The sequence below is a fragment of the Pezoporus flaviventris genome, unplaced genomic scaffold (genome assembly GCF_033815535.1).
Source record: "Pezoporus flaviventris isolate CSIRO_AGI_PZ_B2104156 unplaced genomic scaffold, CSIRO_AGI_Pfla_v1 ptg000097l, whole genome shotgun sequence".
NCBI classification, from domain to species: Eukaryota; Metazoa; Chordata; class Aves; order Psittaciformes; family Psittacidae; genus Pezoporus; species Pezoporus flaviventris.
The window spans coordinates 7,668,526-7,691,034 of NW_026892645.1; the positions used below are offsets into that span (position 1 = coordinate 7,668,526).

The 22,509-nt window shown below is 45.7% G+C and overlaps 2 long non-coding RNA genes across 2 annotated transcripts; both read right to left on the reverse strand.

Moving 5' to 3' along the window:
• Positions 1-338: 338 nt before the first annotated feature.
• On the reverse strand, positions 339-9,356 carry LOC133281259 (uncharacterized). Its single transcript, XR_009747438.1, has 2 exons — positions 9,307-9,356; positions 339-3,133 (listed from the first exon to the last, which is right to left on the reverse strand). It is a non-coding gene; the product is annotated as an uncharacterized LOC133281259 (long non-coding RNA).
• Positions 9,357-14,907: 5,551 nt separating this feature from the next.
• LOC133281330 (uncharacterized) lies at positions 14,908-15,440 on the reverse strand. The gene is made up of 2 exons (XR_009747480.1): positions 15,231-15,440; positions 14,908-15,094 (listed from the first exon to the last, which is right to left on the reverse strand). It is a non-coding gene; the product is annotated as an uncharacterized LOC133281330 (long non-coding RNA).
• Positions 15,441-22,509: the final 7,069 nt, after the last annotated feature.

A 22,509-nucleotide genomic window follows, 5' to 3' on the forward strand; every position in this document is an offset into this window, starting at 1 on the left:
TGAGTGGACATGGACATTTCTCAAAGTTTCATGTTCTGTGGAAACTAAAGTATTTCCTCCCATTTGGGGGATGAAAACAGACATTGAAAAAGTGGAGTTTTTCTCCTGGATAAAGTCTGCATTCTGGTTATCTGATATATAAATTTCGGAGTGGCCATGAATGCACTAAGCAACATCATGAAAGGGTTAAATGTGATTGCACATGGTCCTGAATCCCTCTTTAGCAATATGCCCCTATTATGTAGGACTTCTAGGTGAGCCAGTAACAAAGAATTAAATCAATCTCCTATTAGTAGATGCCACCTGCCTGAGGACACAGCGTTTAAAGCCCACGGCTGTATTGTAATGGTTTTTATTGTGGTGACATCTGAGAACCGCAGGTGTGGATGAGATTTCACTGGTACTGCTCATTGTGAAAAGACAAAGCAAAAGTCAAAGCACTTGTAGTGTAAATACAGCACCAGGGGACACAAAGCTGGAGTTACACAGGTCAGGGAAGGACACAGCAAAGTGTTCTCATGGATTTGCCCTCAGCCTCTTCCTTTGGTGTAAGCATCCAACAAGCGCCCTGATGTTCCTTGCAGCAGATGCTAAGAGCAAGAGACTGGATGGGGCAGTCAGGAGATAGGGGTCTACATGGAGGAAGCTGTCACATCTGCAAATACATTCTGGACACAGAAGAGGAATCAAGACCCAGGTTCCATTGCCATGGGAGGAATGGATGAATCTTACAGAGAGCATTGCAAGGAAGGTTCAGGTATCTCTGGACAGCTGCTTGCTATGTCTCAGACCTGTTTTGACTCACTTTTCCCCTTGTCCCATTTCCACTCTAAGCCATCAGGATGGGCTGTGCTGGAAGGCTTGTCGCTATAGCTGCTAGAGAGGAAAAAAGCTTCATCCACGTGTTAAATAGGAACTGTGAAAACAGTAAATGGGATGCCTTTGTGAAGGAGGCAGAGGGGATGCCCAAACTACCACTAGCCTGCCCGCATCCCCTCAGATCTCTGTTTTGTGGTCCATTTCCAGCTGTGCCATCCTCAGAGATGGTTCAGATTCAGCATTCAGAACTGAGCACCTAGGGCCAGCTCAGCACCCAGGGCTGCCCCAAGCAGACATCTCCCTCAAAATAGGACTGACTGAAGCACTGCCCAGTCTCCTCTCACTCCTTCTCATTTCTTTTTCTGCTATGTTTCACTTTGGTAGAAGGAAATTGTTTTGACTGTATCTTCCTTGTAGACATTAAATACCTTTCAAACCAAGGTCATAGTCCCTGAAGCTACACAGCATGCATGAAGATAACAGTTCAAACTGGGTTTGCTGCCCTCGTGGCAGACAGGGAGCTGCTACTGCTTGTCATGGGGGTTTCTCTCCAGGCAGCATCACAGTTCTGTATCCTGAGTTTCCAAGGGGAGGAAGAGATCTTGTGAGCCCTCTTTTGCTTCCATGTGCGCACCTACAGTAACAGGCATGTCAGGTCTCCCAGGTAATCTAAAGGGTGGCTATCTGTACAGTGCTTTGGGGTTTTTAGTATGCACCCACAGGTTTCTACTTCCAAGGAGAAATAAGGCATCCATAACATCGAGACAGCACGGAGAGGTACAGCCTTGAAACAGGAACAACTAATGATATGTGGCAGGTAGGCAGGGCCTGGACAAAGTGCTGCATGGCAGCGTACATGCCAAGTGGGTTCTTGGCAGCTGGTTCATCTTCCCACGTCACATCTGGTGTTTGAATAGAGGAAAACACATGAGTTTACTTCCAGTGCCTCTCCCTGTCAGGCAGGTGACCTTTTCATAGCTCTGGAGCTCAGGGGAGAAGGCAGCCTACAAAGTGTTCAGACGGTGCTTGGCAAATGAAGACATGTAAACGAGGTGAGCAATGATGGGGGGAGCTGGGGAGCACCAGGCATCAGCAGGCACTGGAAGCCTGTCTCATTAGCAGGGGAATGTTTGCTTTGGCTCCCATGCTGAGGAGCAGCAGAGAGGGCTAATGGCTGGGACTGGACAGTACATGGGTTGGGATGGAGCACTGGGGATGGTTTATCCCATCTGGGGAAAGGAAGCCAGGCTGGCAGCTCTCACTGTATCACAGCTTTGCTTACAAAGCACTCAGGAGAGTGCACAGGGTCTCACATTGCTTTGTGCTGCCACTCTGCCAAGGGAGGAGCAATTTTTCCCCGCTGACATCATCCAGTACACCCTGAATCCCCACCTCTTAACACCCATGTGTGATACCCACCACAGACACATGAGAGCCAGGTCCCACAGCTATCTTTGTGCTGACGTTCAGTGTTGTGGAGCTCGTACAGAGCCTGTGGTCATCGCAGTTGACTGCTTGGTGTCTTCTGGCCCCTTCAATCATCGCTTTAGAAAAGGCTGTTAAGCCTAGAAAGGCAGAAGTGTTCCCCTTTATGTTAGTAAATGTCAATTTTGTGCCAGTGTACACAACCCATGTGTAAACCTTAATCCCTGCTTCAGAGCATCTCGGTTTCTCCCTCCCTTTGCGCCTCTTTTGCCCAGAGCAAGCACAAGATCCCAGCTGGCCCCCTTCCCTGTTGGCTTCTCATAGGCACCAGCCTCCTTAGCCAGCCAACGTTGTTCCCACTGTGCCTTGTTGCTGCTGATAGGGGAATCTGGGCTAGAAGAGCCCTTCCTGAAGCCAGTGATAACTGTCTAACCCCTGACTAACTGCAAGAGGGAGCCATTTGGTCCTGGAGTCCATCTCATCCGACCCATCAGAAAGCAGAAAGCATTTGTTATCTGACTGATCCTGACTATAACCCTCAGGAAGGCTTGAATGCGGTAGATGCAAAGATGACTTTCCGCCGGGTGAGCTAAAAGAGCTGGAAGCAATGATTGCTTGGATTACAGCAGACAACAGCTTTGTGATTTGTACACAATGAGGAAATTGGATCTGGGTTTGGATTTGCAGCTATAGGTTGCTCAGATTCTTCTGCATCACTCGCTCGCTTCTGGGAATGGTCAGACAAGATGAGTTTTGGTTGAGTAGCTTATGTTTGCTAAAAGTTTTTTTGATAGGAAATGTGATTCAGTGGTTGTGGATTTTCTGACTAGATAAAAAGTTTGCAAACAGATCTGTTCTCGTAGAAATAACTTCCTGGATTGCAGTTGTTCTGAAAGAGAAAAATCAATACAATGTTCAACCTTAAGCTGCAAGGCACTTTTTCATCAGAACTCCCCATGTCCCCTTCCCCCAAATACTTTTGATGACAAATGTGGGGATTATTTTTTTCTCTTGAAACTAAGCAAAAGAAATAAACTTTAATAAAAGGAGTTTTCATGTTGGTTTTCCATGGAAGATGGGCAGCCAGCAGGTCTTTCTCACTGGTTCCAAATAAAACGCCTGTTTATTTCCACAGGTGAACAAAGTGGGTAGATATCATCCCTTACACACTCCCTGCCCTGAATCCGAACTTGAGGACCCACAGGTTCTTTCTTCAACAGTGAAAAGATTCAGTTGGTTTCCTCCTCTTATCTCTTTCAATGTCTCTCTGCCTTTTGGGGTATAGCCAGCACCAGAAGGAGAATGAAATAGAGTGAAAAAAGCTATTCTGTCTCCTGCCAGCACAGTTGGAAACAGGAAGTACTGGAAATCTCTCAACTAAGCCTGGCTTTGGAAGACCTCCAGCCCACTTTGTTGAGGCCTGAGGCTCCAGAGGTTCTGCAAAGCAGCTGAACTCCTTGGGAAATGCCACATACAACCCAAAACCTTCAGCTGTGTGAGTGAAGCAGCACTGATGGGAGTTGGGAGAGAGGGTACACCTGCCTGGAAAATAAACTTAGTCCAGAAAGTCTGCATTTTGTATGTTGTAGGTTCATGCTCATGCACATTTATGTGCATGCTGATAAATTTGATTGCAGGTTTGCTCATGAATGGTTATTGGGGAATCATGGTTGCCTCTGCTCTGAATTCAGTGGTGAAGATGAGAAGGAACAGAATGCAGAAGGACTGATAGACTGACCTATGCACCAACACAACGTATTAGACCTTTAGGCATCCTCAATCTCGATATCCACAGATCTTCAGACCCAGAACCACAATTAGCTAAAGACTTTAGTGCATGAAGGGTTTTATGGACACCAGGCTCCAAGCCCTAACCCTACAGCCAACTAACAAACCACATAAAGCTCTCGGCAGCCGCAGACTCTGTGCTGGTGCCAGGCACACAGAGACAGCACACACACCCCCTTGAGACAAACTGAAAAGGCTGCAGCAAGCTTTTATTCCCTGGCACTGTTAGCTAGATCAGGGAGTTAACAGAAGTTTGGGGCTTTGGCATCTTTTGCTGCTGGCAGCTCCCTCTGTCTTTCTAATCATGGTCCGAACCCATGCCCAGCCCAGCCAGGAAGGCTCTGAAGCTGCCTCCAGTTTGCAGTCCAGCAGGATTTGAACACGCACACAGTGAGTGTTCGGATTCAGAGCCTGGAGATGACAAGGAATGAACAGCATGTGCACTTGATGGGAGTTTTCCAGCCTGTTGAGGTGTCACCAGGAAGCCAGGCCGTCCTCCCATCTCCAGCCTCTGCAGCTGAGCTGTCTTTTAATGCCAGGATAACTCACTATAGCAATGATTGCACACGGCATTATCTCAGCATGACAAATGCAGGCCATGTGTGCAATGCCTCTGCAGCCCTGGACCGCAATCTCTGATGCAGTTAACACTTTGATGCAATCAGGAGAATCATTTGCCAAGGCTGGCTCAGCAGAGGCATCTGGCTCCGAGTTCCTGCCCTCTGCTCCTATGGGAGACTTGCTCCCAGTCCCTACCTGTGGCCATGGTAACAAAGAGAAGTCCTGCTCACCAGGCACTCTCCATCTTATCGACTCCTGGGGAGATTTATGGCAGAGACCTGATCTTAGTGAAGGAGCTAAATCCAATTCACTAAGGAATTACAAGCCTGTCCGATCAATAATCTATTTATCTCCTTCACTTTGCCATCTTTAAACACTCCAACCCTGTCAAAAGAAATTGAAAGCTTTTTAAAAATGAAATTATTGAACTCAGGAATAGCTCTGCTAAGGCTTCTGGAAAGGATCTTGGGACCAGGATGGATCCAGTTCGGATCCAGCATTTAGGAGAGATCTGTCATAGCTCCAGTCACTCAATAGCAATCCAACATGCAGGCTGGGCTGGCAGGGGATGCTGGCACTCAACACGCAAGAAGAATCCAGCCCAAGAGATCACAGATAGTGTGGACACAGAGTTTGCAGGAGATACTGCGTTGACATTAGTGACAAGAAGGAATATGCATATGATGGGAGCACAGCAGGGTGACTTCCACTGCTTTCTCTTTGGCCAACATGAAGCATGAGGAAGGATAGTGTGACCTCTGCTGCACTGGCAGAGCCTAAGAAAGGCTCATACACCTACATACAGGTATGAAGAGCTAAGAGGAAACCGAGGAGTAAAGTGTTATCCTCACCTAAAGATGCCCCACTGAGGTCTGTGGAAGCTGCAAGCTGCATCGTTCATGACTTGGGCGCTCATGAAGTTTAGTTTCACCAGCACATGACTCTGGAAGCAGTCACTGTGTCTCCCAAGGGCAGAGATTTGCTGCATCCCAGAAATAATGTTATTTTTCAGCTCTCATGCAGCACTTCTAATTAATGGATTGTAAAGTAGTTTGCATGGAAGAAAACCCAGGTGCAGACGGGAAGATAGCTGAAAGGCAGCCAGTGTCAGAACCAGGAGCAGCATCATAGCCTCTTTGAAGAACAGTTTCCATCACTTTCCATGCTTCATAGCTAGTTTTATTTAACAAATTAAGGCCTTTACAGACCCAGGGGAGACTGCAGGATCAGGTCACATGTGTGAACTACCTGCATAGTAAAGCTCCTTGTCAAAGAAGTATTTATGCCCATGCTTAAGCTTTTCTTCAGACCAACCCTGAAACAGAGCATTATTCACAGTCCCAGTGGGACTGAACCATACATTCTGCTGCCCAAAAGACAGGCTATTTTCTTGGGTATAGAACTGGGGAATCACAAGCACAACTGCTCTATGAGAACAACAGTGCTGGAGAGCAAGCATGATGTTCAGACCTGAAGTCCTAGATGTTTGGGTAAGTCAGAAGTTCAGCTGACATTAATGATGTTGCACTGGTGCCTGTGGGTGATTTCAGCCCTATGTATGATCTTGCCTATGGGATCTTTGCTCCCCAGATTGCCCCACTTTTAGCAGGTTCATGTACCTATTTTTCTACACCTAGAACTTCAGCGCTGAAGCTGGAAGGGGGTAAATTTCTCTGGAGATGGAAAGGGGCCACTTCCTCTCACTTCAGAGGTTAATGAATGGAGTTATTAGGATAATGAATGCTTTACTAATGAATTAGTCATCCTCTCAAGCCATTTCTGCCTTTCACTGTGCAGAGAGGCAGGGCCCTCTGGAGATATGACGCATTCCTTGCTAAGGTAGCTACCTTGTCCTGGCAACAGCCTGGTTTTGGAACAGGTTATTACTGTGCATCTGCCTTTTCAGCAGGGGAGTTACTTTCCTGTGGGGGGGAAAACCTCAAAGCCAAGAGCTGTGCTGGAGTTTGAGAGGCTTCAGGCTGCCAACTGCTAGGATTAAGCTGTTTTCCATACTGTACTAACACTTCTAGCTCTGATTTAGGGACACCTTCGCTGTCCCCATCCTGAATCCATTTCACCCACCCAGCTCTGCCATAAGCCTCACTTCGCTGAAGAGTCATCTACCCTTGTCCTTCAATTCCTTCCCCTTCATGCTTTTCCTGCTTTCTCCATCCCCCAGTGCTACTCCAGCTCTGCCCCCAAGCCTGTGTATTGATCCCAAGCCTGACTTGAATCACACTCTTTTTTCAGTTCCTCTTTCTAAAGAGCATTACTGAAGCACTTCACTAAAGAGCAAATGCCCTTGTTGTTTTCTTGTTATTGGGAGTGTGAGAAAGTGCGTGGTGACCATGCCAAAAAAATCACTAACCTCTCTGTGGCAGTCCGATGGAACACTGAAAAGAGCTGCTGTCACACAAGGACTTCCTCCCTTGGCTGCAGGCACATTTGAACTGTGATTTCCAGGGGATGGAAAGCTGAGAATGATTTCACAACATTGCTCCTGAAATAATCCCAGTGAAGTCAACAGGGCTCCTTGAACAGTGCTCGGAGTCACAGCAGCATCTCCAGGCAGAGTCCCACGGACAGGTTAAGGTAAAGAAAAGGCACCCCTCCTCTTTAGGGTAAATTCAGCAGCACTCAAGATCACTGTCATTGTGTTTTAACACAAGGTAAGGAACTTCATCTAACATAGAGTTTTTTAGCAAAGAGTGTTTTAGGTAAAGGATTTTGTATAAACAGTTCAGATAAGATGAAGACATCCAGTAGAAAATGTGTAAGGTCTTGGGTTTTCTGGTCAGTTCTTATCAGAAGGAGAAAGCAGAATGGAAAACTTGACCTTTTTAGTGAGAAATGAATACAACACTTTGCTGTTTCAGAAGGGGAAAAATGTACAAGTCATTTAGAAATCTTGAAGTGTAGCAAAACAGGATTGCCATCTCCAGGCCTGCACTTCTCAAACCCCACGCAGTTCAGGTCAGCTTCTCTGACTTACCCTGCGAGCATTCGGCTCTGCTCTCAGTGCTCAGGCTTCAATCCTCAAATCCTATTTCCCCCTCCCACTCCAGCTTCCTCCTAACTTGTTTATGATTGCCCCTCGGACTGTGCCCCCATTGGACATCCATCCATCTCTACGTGGCCGGCCACCTTGTCGGTTTAAATGCTGCCTGTGATTTATGGCCCAGCAGCTCCCCAAACACATCACCTGCATGTTATATGGCACTGGCGTAATGCTAAACTCTCTTAAACCGCAGAAGAAGCAAACAGTGTTAATTTATGCCTGGCTTTTTCTTTATTCCCCAGCATAATTCTGGTTTTAATGTGCCATCTACCCCACATCAATATCCTTTCACCGCTAGCAAGTAAAAACAAAAAAGTGGGTATTTCATTTCCCATTCTCCTCCTCTTAAAAGGGTTTGCGGAAACAAGCTCACCCAGCGTGCCCTGAGGTTAGACAAATAGGAAGCAACTGTGGTCTGCCACAGGGATGCTTTATGGGAAGGGCACTGCCCACAAGTGTCAGCTTGCTGGGAGAGTTGTTATCTATTGAATATAACATGTGCAAGCATCTCCTGCATCAGGTTAAATTACTAGCCTGTGCTAATACAAGGCTTTAATACATAGCTAATTTATCAAGCTGCTATTACCATTTACTTCATGGAGCTATAGTCAGAAAGCACATCAAAGTGCTCCGGGAAAGGAGAATAAAAACAGGAGGCACAGAGAAAGGTAACAAAACATTATACAAAATCCATTGAAAGGCTGGGGGCACTGACAAAATGACTTGGCAGCTCAAAGGACTTGTATCCTGCTGGATCCAGGACATCTGCCACTAGTCTTTTCCTGATTGAGGAGCATTTAATTTCTCCCTGGTGTTCCAGCAGCCCCACAGGGTTCTGCAGACTGAAATACAAACCCTGTCGTCCTGGGTGCTTTTCACATCTCTCTAAAACTATGGGTCAGGGAAGAAAACAGTTCACCACCTGTAGTTTTCCAAGAGAGGACAGAAAGACGGTGATCTTGGTAAAATCCCCATTGAACCTAGGTCTTCAGAGTGCTCTTGAAACACAGTAGAAGGTTGCTGTGCTTCTGATCCAGCCGCCCCAGAGCCTGCATGTGTTCCTAGTCTGGGAAGAGAATCAAGGTCACTAGGTAAACCATCTACAAATGAAATCTTTACACACACATAACCTATTGATTATGAAACATCAGCAGCTCAAAATGCAGGCCCAAAAAGGGTCACATTCTTCCGGTCTTCTGCTGCTTGTTTGCTCCCTATTCAGTCTCTCTTCCAGATGATACCCTAGAGATTCCCAGTAGAAAGAGGGCCCTGACAGGACTCGGCATGTGAAGGAGGAGAGGTGCAGATGTTCATTCCCCCAGTTTTGCTTGAATAGTCACACATACCAAGTGCATGAAAACACATCTAATGCTGGTGTTCAACACCCCGAACTCACTTTGCTCTTTCTGGTGATGTGCAGTGTCACTTCACTGGGATTATATCAACGCCAGAGAATTCCTGCATCCTGGTGTGTGTCACTGCAGTGCTGAGCAGTGCTAAAGGGGGTCACAGCCTCACAAGCTAGGATAGGCCTTGAGAGTCCTCCCTTCCCTGCTGGACAACCAGAGTCTCCATTGGGAATCAGGCTCCTACCTTGGAGCTACTTGAGATCATAGTTTGTTTTCCTCCAGAAAGAACTGTTGCAAGACAAATACCTCTCTCAAGATGACTGAAGTGGGTTACATTAGACAGTGCTCTGGAGACTGTCTGACAATTTCCCATCAGCAGCAAGCACTGCTCTGCTCCTTTCTTTTCCTCCTCTCCACCATCCCTCTTCTCCTTTTGTTGTTAAGAAGTCTGTGAAAAGAGGCCTCTCTGAAGGGGAAACATCTCAACCAAAACGTGTTCTTTGGCAGCTGGAAGAATCAGTGCTAACATGGCCCATGACTGAAGACAACAGCTTATGCTCAGGCATCAGACAGGCAAAATCACGATGGGGTTGAACAGAGCAAATCAGCGCTCTGCAGAAATTGAGCCCCTTGGGCCCTTTAGGGAGCAGGACTATAGTTTATAAGGTCAAGCATCATGTAAATTCCAAGCATCAGGCACTGGAATAGTCTGAGGGATTTTATTTGCTGTTCTCCAGAGCTGCTGAACAGATGTGAAGGGTCCTCTGCTGCCCATTGCCAAGCTGCTGCCTTCCCTCCTGCTCCCATATGCCCCCAGAGAGCATCCTGTAGGCTTTCAGCTCCAACATCACTTCTCTGCTGCCTGCTCCTGCTCCCTCCCAGCTAGTGAGATGCCTTACCCAGGACCCCCAGACACCATGTTTGCTTTCCAACTAGAAACAATTGGCACAGTGGCACCTTCAGGCAGTTTAAGGCTGTAGCACTACAGGGATCTTGCACCCCAGCAGCGAGGCCAGAGAGACAGAATGAATGTTAAACGCTTGTTTCAGATTATAAATCAACAGCAGGCACCCCTCAGACAAACAGTCTGATCAGATAAAGCAAAGTTAGCGTGATCAGATAATAAAATCTCAACATCAGATACTGCAAAACGGCCTGGACATGGAGTTTCAATTGGCAAAAGCCTTTTGGCTGGAAAAAGGCATCAGGAGATTTTTTTATGCTCTGTGTTGGGTATTCCACAGAGCTCACTCTCTTCTCCCTGCCAAAACACTGTGGCTATAGCATGATGGAGCCTTACAGCATCCCTCCATTCCAGCACTCTTGATAAACCAAGGGTTATTGTGAGCATGTTTAAAAGGCTTAAACAGAGCAATAGGAGTGAGTAATCCCAGAGCAGGAGGCTGTCAGCAAATGCCCTGCTACCAGCTCCCTGCCTGTGCAGCCAGGCTCTCCAGTGGAGAAATGAGACAAGGACCTCAGGACCTCCTGCCTGCAAAAGGGACTGCAGCCACAGCAGTGTATCCTGCTTGCAGCAGTCAGCTGAAATCCAGTTTGAGACTGTCTGGTCATGAGCAGGGCTCTGCAGTTGAGGAAATGCAACTGGGATTATACTAACAAAGAACAAATTGAATTCACTGGGTTAATGTCGTCTCAATTTTGGAAGACTTTTGTGCTGGATGGTTAGAAAGCTGCTGTCTCTCGCAGATGAGCTGCGCGGATTGCCAAATGTATGTCCTCTCAGAGGGAAAAATGAGGTTTGTTTCTGTTACAAACCTACATGACTTGTTTCAGTTTTACAAATTCCCTTTCGAAATGGAAGCATTTGAGAGGCAAAGAAATTGCTTCGAAAAACCCTCACCAAAAAAAAAACACCCTTCTGAAAACTTCTTGATCTGATTGATCCATCAAGCTCAGGGTAAGGGAAAGATGACTGCTGCTGCTTTTGTTGCATGCTCTTGTGATTAGCTTCGAACAAGATGCTCCCTCGTCACCCATGGCCCTCCACGTAGGGCACTGTGTACTCTATCGAAGACATCTGATGCTGGAGCAGATCTTCTGCTAGAAGGAAAGGATTTATTTGCCCAGGACTGTTTGAAAAACCATGATTGGACTTAAATTCAAAATAGCAATAAGAAAAATATAGAGAAATTCTAGGAAGTCTTTCCAAAACTGACCAAGACCGGCTTTTCTAGGAGCAGAATCAGGAGCATCCACACAAGGAAACTCCACACAGTGGAGTTTCTGGTTTCCCAGCATCCATCTTCCCTCAACCCTGTATCTGTTTTGGGTTCTCCAACTAACCTGCTATTGTTTCTGAGGATATTATTTATGTTCCCTTCTCATATAAAGACACTGTGCTAAAGCAGAAAGCCACAACCACCAAAAGCCAGTGTCCTGGCCTGAATTAATGATACAGGGCAGAATCCCTGTGAAAGGGAAGAAGGTTTCTTTTCTAAGACTGTAGCTAACAATAACCCTACACGTCCATTTGATGTTCCTATACGACATGAAATGTAGATTCACCTGAGTCTTTGGGATTCCTGCTAGATGTTTGGAAGGATGTTTCTGTCACTTGGGGAACATAAAATCCTCTCCTTGTTGTTTCCAGGCTGTGCAAACTTCCTTTCTGATCTCCCTTGTCTAGGCAGATGAGGCCACTGATGGGAATTACGGATTACTTTTTGGTGCCAGGGGATCTGAACAAGGGCCAGAATGGAAGAACTCATTCACATCACCAAATGAGAAATGAGTCTGGCTCCAGATTAAAACTCTGCTGCTCAGGTCCATCCATGTCACTGAGGATAATCAGACAAGTAGCTTGTTGGAATCCTAATCCACAAAAAGGGAGAGCCTGAGCTAATGGCTAAATAATCCCGACATAAAAACTTCCATGAAGCTCAATGAGAGAACCAAGCTTCCAAATGCTTCCAACTAAATGAAACATTAAAGTCAGCACCCAGGGTGCAGGCTGGGAGCTTCCCAGGGCAGCTGGGGTGAGCAGCATTTCCAAGGCAGCATCTCTGACTCTCGCTCTCATCTCTGGCAGTGTTAAGCACTGTCACAGCACTGGTGAAATGTGGTCTTTATTGGTTCATTTTCATCTCTGTGCATCTGTTTTCATAAGGAGGAGCCTGCATGGATGGAAAGGGGTTTTCTTTGCTTCTTTTCCTTCTTTGTACACCTCCTCCACCTGCACCCCCCCCCCGTTTCTCCCACCTCAGAGTGTGCTGGCTGAAATAAAGCCCACTTAGTGATGAAATCCATGGCTCAAGCCTATGGACATCAGTGTAGCCTTAATGAAATTTCTGTGCCTGAAACACATTAGCAGGCAAGAGCTGAGACTGGAAAAAGATGAGGCTGCTGAATAGCTGGCAGAAGTGGAGCTTTCAGAGTGGAAGACAGCAGAGAGAGCAAGGCAGCAAAAGGAGACAGACACACAAGGGGCTGCTTCTGTCTGAGCTAACTTTCTCTTCCAGAGCCACAGACCTTTCTCCATGCCTATCCTCAAATGCCTTCTGATTTCCAGCTCCACCATGGGCCTACAGAGCCCTTACATACTCCCACAACACCCTCCGTCCTCACTGGCCTGGACCCACAGCTAGCAGAGAGCTCCTGTGATTATAAAGCAATAACCTGCTGCTTATTTTGTTAGGCAGATGATTGAAGGCTTTCTGAGCTCTGTAGAGAGCTAGATTCACTTGAAGTGGAGGCCTGCATACTTTTGCTTGATTTCCATTCCAATTTTACTCTGGATTTTGGTCCATTTTACACTTAGGCAGCAGAAAGATGCTCAAAAGTCTTGTTTATGTGCAGAGGGAAGAGGGGGGGTCAGAGGCAGGGAAGCCCACAGGCTGTTATAATTTCCCCCTGAAGACAGACTGACTAAGTAGATGGCATCTCCGAGCCTAAAAATGTGCTCCCATCAGCAGGTTTCATGACCATGCATCATTCAGTTGGTGACATCATTTGAGTCACCTCTCAAATATGCACAGGGCATCAAGGGAAGAGAGGGGGAGCAGGGGAGAGGCACATGGCTGGGAAACACAGCAATGGAAATACAACTTCACTGATTTGAGATGACTTTCCCAATGTATTCAAACCTGAGGCTGTGCACACTGAAAACAAGGAGGCAGCTGAGGATGCACCATCCTTCCTGGAGAAATCTGTCCAGAAATGCTTGGTGCATTCAGGCATTGGAAGATTCAGTATACCCAACACCAACTGATGCCACACAATATACAATTAAGCCTTACTGGTGCAGCTGGCTTTGCCCAAATCACGCAGGAACCCTGGGATTTGACACAGCCATAAGCTCCCTTCCAGCAGCAGCATCCACTGACCCCTTACCCTGAGCACTTAACACAATTTCTCTGTGCCTTGAAACAGCGATGGCCATCAGACTCTTAAAACTCAACACAAACACAAACCACCCTTTTAAGATCTATTGCCTTCTCTTTAAAAATGAATAATTATCAATACTATTGCAGGATGTGTCCTTTCAGTTGCTATATTTTCCTTTAATTCCAGCATAATTTTCCTCTGACTGTCTCCCAGAAGATGAGCGTTTGACTTTTCTGCTGTGCCCTTTCAGATGCATTACAGACTCTGATCTTGTCTGTGCCCTTAATGGCTTTGTCAAGAGACCATTTCTGCTCAAACCTTGTTAGTCTTAATAAAGATAAAGTCATAAATACTTTTGTGGTTTCCCTTTTGCTGGGCTGTAATTTGGCTAACAAATTCAATTAATTTGGAAACTAATAATTATTTGCTTAGAAGCAGATTGAAGGAATTTTAGTTGAAAATGGACTTTTAATGGAAAGACGAGATACCAGTTCTTGGAAATAGAAACTAAATGTGGGAAATGGGATGAGTGACATTTTCAAAATCCTTTCTCATTAACCAGCTTTGGCTTTCAGTAGATGTCATTTTTATCCCCATTTGTAAAGCTAATATTCCTCTCTGTCACATCTGTTGGGCAGACAAATCCACAAAGCCAGAAAAACCTCAGCGATGGAGCTATAAAGGCAGTGAGATCTCATCATAAAGATAATGGTTCATTTTCAGAGTCTGAATCCCAGACTCCACTTTCTCCTGTAATTTCCAAAGCCACATCCAGGAAAACACTGCTCATGCCGTGCTGTTATGGAGTTTTACAGATGTGTTGTGATTTAAACGGAGAGTAGTTTGGTACTCTGTTTTCATTTGTTAATTGACTTCTCTCTTACTTAGGGTAGCAATTGGAGTAGTCGGTGATAAATGGATTACACAGTCCTCTTTCTTTGTTTCAGTGCAGCCTCTGTGAAATAATCACAAGTCCCTCCTGACACCAGGTAAAGGGGGGGTGGAAGGTGGAATTTGGGATTCCTTTCCTCTCCATCAGTGGAAGGACGTGGTTTGTAACTCAATATTTATCAAACAAAACTAATAAAGAGGCAAAGTACAGAGCCCACAACTCCCTTTTCCTGTATGACTTACAGTAATTCAGTCCTCCTTGCAAGAGCTCACTGAAATCCCCAACTCCTGTATACTTTGCACAACAGGTCTGGCTTCAGCAGAGCACAGCACATGACTATGTCCCTGCCTGGAAAACAGAAGATACTGGTGTGACTCCCCTCCATCCTTCCTGATGAATGGGACTGAAGGGCTTCCTTTACCTAAGGAACATTTCCAGCAGGGAGCTGTCTCTTGCACACTACAGCAATAGCATTTTCAAACAAAAAGAAGGAACACTGTGCAGGTCTTTGGAAGAAAAGCTTTGACAAACACCCTCAGAAGAGGTCTTTGGACTCTCTAAACGTGACCAGGAATTCACATTCTTTAGTATTCCTCTTCTAGCACTGAGATTTTAGATCCACCTTTAAAAAACATGTGATTCACTTCAGGTGCCTAAAAAGAAAGCAAAACTGTGCTTAACTATGTCCTTTATTGGATCTGGCCCTCAAAAACACCCAGAAGGTGTTGGCAAACTCTGCTGCAACTCCATATGGTTGCTTTGTGTCTCCCTCTGCTCTTTAAAGGGGAAGGTAGAAGTATTCTCACTCTCATCCAGACAAGCTCTGCTGCCAGGCTCTGATCTTCCAGATTATCACCCCTACAAAGAGGCAAAAAGACCTTTAACAAGGACTGGCTAGTCCCCTCTGCTGCTTCTCCAGCCAGCATTTCTTCAGTGTCAGAGCTGTAACTCTGCATCTTTCTACCTCTTCATGTGTGATCTTTCTGCTTGTTACTCAGTCCTCTTCTTCTCTCCCACTCTCCCTCTCCTGGCTTTCAATTTACTCCATCATCAACGCATTTGCAACAAGGAGGATCTCTCCTGTGCTTCTCACTGCCAGCCCATGTTGTCCTGATATGAAAAGGTAGTCAAGAAGGGGGACAACTATTCTTTTAGTGGAGATGAAGACTGCAGTCATGTTCCCAGCTTTATGTGGGACCAGAGACTGCAAGAAAACCAGAAGTTATAGGAACCATAACTGAATGACAGCAGACAGAGTTACAGTTTCCGGCACAGCAGCAACAGGTTTTAATTTGGATGTATGGAATGAGAGACTTTCGCCCTGATCCTTATAGACACTAATCACATCAAGCAGTAAGAACTGTTCTTGGAGATGGACTGACAGATGTGGGTGGCAAGAAAAGGGTTAAAAACATGCCTTACTTCAGTTTACAGCCTCTTTAATTCCCAGAGAAGCTGATGTCTCTATCTTATTCACACTACAAATATACATATATGCAATCCATACATATCTACATAGAATCATAGAATAGTTAGGGTTGGAAAGGACCTTAAGATCATCTAGTTCCAAGCCCCCTGCCATGGGCAGGGACACCTCACACTAAACCGTATCACCCAAGGCCTCGTCCAATCTGGTCTTGAACACTGCCAGGGATGGAGCATTCACAACCTCCCTGGGCAACCCATTCCAGTGCCTCACCACCCTAACAGGAAAGAACTTCCTCCTCATATCCAATCCAAACTTCCCCTATTTAAGTTTGAACCTGTTACCCCTTGTCCTATCACTACAGTCCCTATATACAGTCCCTATACTACGGTATACATGTATAGTCCCCTTGCTGAGCCTGAGCCCTCATTCTCCACTCACCAGGATGGGGAGGGGGAAACAGCAATGGAACAATACTCCATCCACTCTCAGAGCTCCAGCTCTGAGGCCTATGACACAAGCATTTTGCTCCATTCATTCCTCACCAATCAAGTCCTTACTTATACTAAGGATTCAGACATGGTCTGCTTTTTATTGTACTACTCCTTGTATTAATTCCACCAAAGGCCGTATGGGAAATGAAGGCTCCCCTTTGCTGTGCATTTTTCCAGCTCTATCTTACTTCCTTCAGTAAGTCTTCTGTAAAAAGCAGCAACCAGAAAAATCCATCTCAAAAAAAGCTTTGCAGAACAAACAAGGAAAATCCTTGTTACTTCCACCACCAGCTGCATAAGACCAACCAAGAGTCGAGGCAGTGCTCTAACATCCTAAGTGTTCACATCATCCTAAGTGATGATGTGAAAGCAGAAGCAAGGGAGAAGGAAGCATAAGGGGTGCTGAGAAAGAGACAGAGGTTTCTGCACCTAGGAGAGAGCCTCATCTCAACGTTCAGACTTGTTCTTGCCAACAGAAAAGAAGATGCTGGAACCCTGGAGCTTAGAGCAAGCTCTGCTCTCAACTTGCATGAGTGTAAATCTGCAGGAGGATTGTGAAACCACTGAGGGAAGAAAGAAGAGACACTTGCCTGTAAATACCTTCACAGCATCCTTTGAAGCCTGGGTGAAGGTGGAAGAGCTTCAGAAGGTGCCATCTGGCTGGCAAGTGATCTGGCACTGGGCAGAGCCTTGGCTTCGGCTTGAGCTGGCATTTAAATTCAGAAGAATCCTGGGCAAAGCCTCAGGCACCACCTTATCCTTCCTCCCACATCGCATGACAAACTGCAGCTGAGCCTGGTGTAACGACCTCGAGTGCTGCTAAACCCCAGCTATCCTGGCAGGTGATTCCAGGCAAGCCAAGGACTTGGTCTGGCCGTAAACCAGATCCTACCTATGCTAGCCAAAGCTGCAATCTGTCATTCACCACAGCTGCTTGCTGCAGACATACAGCCTGGTCCACAGGCTCAACTGGGGCCGAGAGCCTTCTTCCCTTCTTGTGGGATCTTGCCATCCCTTTCTTCTCTCTAGTACTTGAAGTTAAAGCAAAATAAATGGTAGGAACAAACACCGGGGAAAAATACCTCAAGTCAGATCAATGGATCTTATTTTTACATCAGTCTTAAAAGTTTCCTTTCTCTTTTACAACATTTGCTTCGATTTTCTTCGGTCTTTCATCCTAATAAAGTTACAACCTGAAACAAGGGGGAGGAAAAAAAATCCCACTTCCAAGCAGGGCTTTTCTTAGTTTCTCTTTTTCACTTAAATCTGCCGCAATATTTAGAGTTGCTTAAAATGAGGAAAAATTGCCCTTTTATTCTCACAGAAAGGCTGTTTCAAAGAATCAGCAGTTTCTGATGAAAAATGCTTTGTTGCAATTTCCCAACCAGGGCTTTTACTGAGTGCACTGAGCATAGTCCTGTTAATGCTTCCTTTCCCCATGGAGGGTGCAGATTCTCTCCTCAGACTTCATGGGAGCTGTGACGTTGTGTATATCAGCCCTACATGGGGTTCATAGCTGGTTGGTGAGAGCAGACACTTGAGCTTCCCATTTTAAGGAGATCTCTGCAGATACAGACCTAATATTATAAATTTTCCACTTTTCTACCTTTCCATTATTTTCAATGTAGACATCATGATCAGCTCTATTAATGGAAGAAGTCCTGTGTCCAAGATCCCAGCAATGCAGCACTGTGCCTCCAGCAGTACATCATGCCTGAACACAGGGTTATTCTCATGGCATATAGGACAGGGCACACATCACCCTCTTTCTTCCAGTTCTGGCAAGAGCATGGACATGGTTAGGCTTCTCCAAAACAAATTGCAGAGCTGCTCTTAGGGCCATGAGTGTCACTTTGTGACTTAGCAGTAAAGTACAGGTATGCCACAGAAGCTTCTAGCTCAATCTGTATTTCTCTTTTGGGGTCTTGGCTAAGCAGGTGAGGTCGGAGTGGTGCAACATGCTTTCTGCAGGAGAATCAGATACCACTGCCCATTTTAAAGTGCTGCATTGAAAAGAACATCATCGGATCCTTGAAACAGCCTCACTTCCCTGCCTAGGCCCCTGCCTTCTGCCTCTATACGATGCGGCTGCTGGCAGGAGATGGAGCCAATCTGCAAAATGAGCATCTCCATGGAGATAAGCTGAGAGCGCAAGAAGGTCAGAGCCAAAGCATCAGGAGCAGCAAAGGAGTTCTTCAAACTTCATTTCCTTCCACAGAAATCACTTGATGGAGATTTGTTGAACGTGACACCTGGCTGCCTCACGTTGCCGACTCAAATGAGGAGACAAAAGAGGAAGCTAATTGTTTCCAATGCATTCAAGTTTAATACAGTGCATTTTTAATTAGGGCTCTAAAGGGGAAGAGAATCAATTGCCTCTTGCAGAAGCAGGCAGCACTGGCAGGTGATGCCGTGTGGAGAATGGGAATTGCAGCAGGATGCTGAGGCTCCCTGATGAGGGGGGGGGCAGTGTGTTCTCTGGGGGGCCCTGTGCATCAGATGCTCCTGGTGGCTCCAAGGAAGCTTGCCACTAAGTGGCAATATGACACCATCCAAAAGGACAAGATTATGCTCTTGAACCACCCTGCTTTGGAGGTGCTCTGGTGCCTGAGGAGTATTCATAACCCCAGGGAGCATCTGCTATCCAGGACATGAAGAGAAAAGTATCTGACTGTGGATATCCTTTCCCACAACTGTGGTGAGATCTAGTACCCCTCAATACACCTTATTTCTTGTTTGAGCTGGACTGGGGTAGCCCAAAAGCTACTGCTTGATAGGTGCTCGGTGACCTGTGCCTGGGGAGAGGGAAACAAAGGCAATCTTATGGTTGGGATCCAGACCTCTAGAGAATTCTGTGTTAGAAAAACCATCCTAGCAAGCTCAAGTTGAAGGGACTCCAGTGAGCAAGCACAGCAAGCCCAAGGACTCAGGCTAAGCAGCAAATCCCTATGGCATACTGTCGAGACACAAGCACATACAGCAAGAAGCTGGTATTGCTGAAAACTTATGTTCAGATTGTTCAGCAGACCGAAGCTGAGGTCTCCAAGGAGCTCAATTTCATGCCTTTAATGAGAATTATATTTCCTAAAGGAAGCAGCCAAAGTCCTTCAATTCAGTTTAATATATTGCAATAGCAGACAGGTCTCAGGATCCTGTTTTCTCAATACCCTCATATTCAGTCTTTGCCAGGCAAAAATCACAGCCTTTTTCATGTCTTTCAACAGGACACTTCGGGATGTGCTAAATATATTCTCTTTGGTTTTGAGTGATGCCTGTGTCTATTGCTGAAGTCTATACCACAGAGATTTCTTTGCAAGGCCTAAGGGGACTAATTCAGTGGGCTGAAAAGAAGATTGTTAGCACCATATAAGGGACCCTACAGCATCTTAAACATCTGCATGGGGCAGGTACAAATGGCGCAGGACCAAGATCAGAATCCCATCCTGACAGCTAGCTGGGATACTTGATGGTATCTCAAAGCGTACTAGACACCTCTTCTTAGCCAACTGAAAGCAGCCAGCGTTTGGCCAGTTTGGTAGGCAGTTGATGCTGGTTCAGTGGATGATAGTTCAGTTGTAACACAGGAGAAGGCCTTCAAGCTGTGCAGTGAGGCTGAGGATAGAAATTAGCTCTTAAAAATTATTTGGAAGCTGGATCTAACTTATTTATGGTATTGTAAAGCCAGAAAGGGTAGAAGTACTGTATCCATTAAAATAAAATGTTGAGTACAAACTGAGTGCTAAAGAAATAAATCCAATGGTGAAATTCACTTTACACATGTAAGATTGAGATCAGGACTTCATTGCCAGGAAGAATCTGTGCCCTTGCACTTTGTGTCTTTTCTATTTCTTCATCTTTTCTCAATGAATCTCTGGAAGATGCTGTTTATGGACAAATAGGAGCATGTTTCATGAAAGATTTATTAATCAGAACTGCCAAATTCATAATTACTTTCTGGGCACTAAAATCGTTTGGCCTTATCAAATAAATGAGAATAACCACTGATTATTGTTTTTGGAGAAAGAAGGAGATGGTAATAAGGAAAAAAACATGCACAGATGAGGAAGATAGTATGAATGGACATAGATGTGTTCATATAGATGTCTGAGTGGTCAAATGACTCATCTGTCTGAAAAAAAAAAAGCATCATTTTTATATTGTGAGGCACTCAAGCAAGCCACCAGCACTTTCACTCCAACACGATAGATGGACTTCATTTGTTTCCCTGCTCCTCTTCTGCCACTGCTCTTTTATGGTTCAGAAGTGGCTGGAATTTCCCCCACCCGTTGCTTTCAGTCCAAAAATAGGAACCTCTGTTCAATAGATATTAGTGACTTTTAATGCCATCAAGAAACTCATAAAGACCTTGAGACTTTAAAGCTTTTCCACTCCCATGGTGGAACAGCCATATCTGATGTGCAGGTGCAGCCCAACAGCAATTTTCCCGTAAGCATTAAAGGGCTTTTTACACTGGCCCTGATGGTTTTGAAAGTCACAAAACACATCAAGTTCCTATTAGAAAGCTGTCACCATACCCAGATGCTTTGGAAAATCCAGCCAGCTGCCCTGGGAAACCCTGTTGGGAGGTATGGGATACCCAGCCTGGAGTGAAAAAAGCTTCACAGCCTTCAAAAGAAGGAAGGTGCTTGTGCCCAATATCTTTGAGCACAGAAAGACATCTCTCCTTATTGAAATGACTTTAAGCACCCTTGAAACTGTTTCTGGACTTGCTTGAAGTTACACTGTAGTAACAATCAGGTGCTCTCCCCATCTGCTGGCCCCTGCCTTTGCCCTCCTATGCCCCTCAGTGCTGCAGCCTCTGGCCCTCAACTCTTTGTGCTCATCCAGGAGCCCTGCAGCACTTGAGCAAGAGCAGCGTTAAACTCTCTTGCAGGCTGCTAACCTGGGGATTCCTCTCTTGCCCTCTTCCCAGCTTTTGCAGATTTTTCCCCTCCTCTCCTCCTGTGATGATTTATGGTAGGAAAAGTATAATTCTAAAATAAGTAATTGATGTTCTTTCGAAGCCATCTCCTTTACTATACTTGTTCTCTTAATTTACTTGGTTTATACCAACTGATGACAGAAGCCTATTGTTTTGCTGAAACATTAACTTCACAAAGTCATTCCGCTCCCATCTGCAGCACTAAAATTAATGATTCCCTCTGCAACATCTGTTTAATTAACTATCGGCACCATACAAGAGGCATCCAAATACCCCAGCGACTAAATCAGCCTCAAATTAGGGAAATACAATGTTAAATTGTATCAGAGAGAAGCAGAGATTATCCTTTTGAGTGCTGACATTCATTAGCTACCAACCACCCCATGTATCTTCACAATGAAAAAGTGTCAGCAGCTCCTCACTGTAAAGTTTTCATTTAAGGGCTGCTGCTCCTTTACCCATGTTGAGTGGAAAGAGGAGGCGGTGGAGGGACATCAGCAAGCTGAGATCAGTGCTCCATCATCCCCACTGGTGGATCTGTTGCTGGGATTAAAGATAAAGGTAAAACAGTGCTGCCACTAAGTGCTGCCTACATTGCCATCGTGCGTGTTGGAAGCTGGTGCCTGCTTCTAGAGCTGCAAAGACAGCAAGACTCATTGTAAAAGCTGACACTGAGATAGGGAATGTCTGGGGATACAGCTGAAGGTACCAGTCTCTTGGCTATCCAGTAAAGAGAGAGATGGAAGAAGGCAGCTCTAACAGGCAAGTAATTTGGACATCCGGGTCTGTGAAGTGCTTGGGGGTATTAAAGAGGTGCTTACAGCCACTGTTGTTAAGCTGTTAACATAGATCCATGTTCAACTTTGTACAGGTAAAACACAAAATAAGGGGCTGATTTAAGAGGTTTTGAGGAGTTTTTAATTCCCCCCCCCCCCCCCCCCCCCCCACTTTGAACTCTCCTCCCTCCTTTAGGTTGCCATGGCAATAAATGCAGCGTGAAATTTCAAGTTTACAAAATGCACTAAGCAGCATGGTAAAAGGGAAGTAAAAGAAGGGGGAAAGCAGGGAGGGGAGGCTGGAGGGAATGGCATCTGGCTCATAGAGCTGCCTGTAGAGAGGAAGAGAGCTTAGGGCCAGGCAGGCTGTACTGTGGCGGGGGGCAGGAGGGCATCAGTAAGAGGAAAGCGCTGCCTCTTGGGTTCCCACTTGGTAGTTATACTGATCAGACTACAGACTGCTGTACCCAGACAGTCTGCTGTCTATCCAGACTTCCTACAAGAGATGAACTTCCTCCGAGAAGGGAATTCTCAGGGGATTTTTGCCACTTCTTGGCAAACTAGGAAAGCGTTAGGTTGTTGGCTTTAAAGAATGAGCCTGAACTGGAAGTGCTGAAATAGCTCTGAGGTTCTCT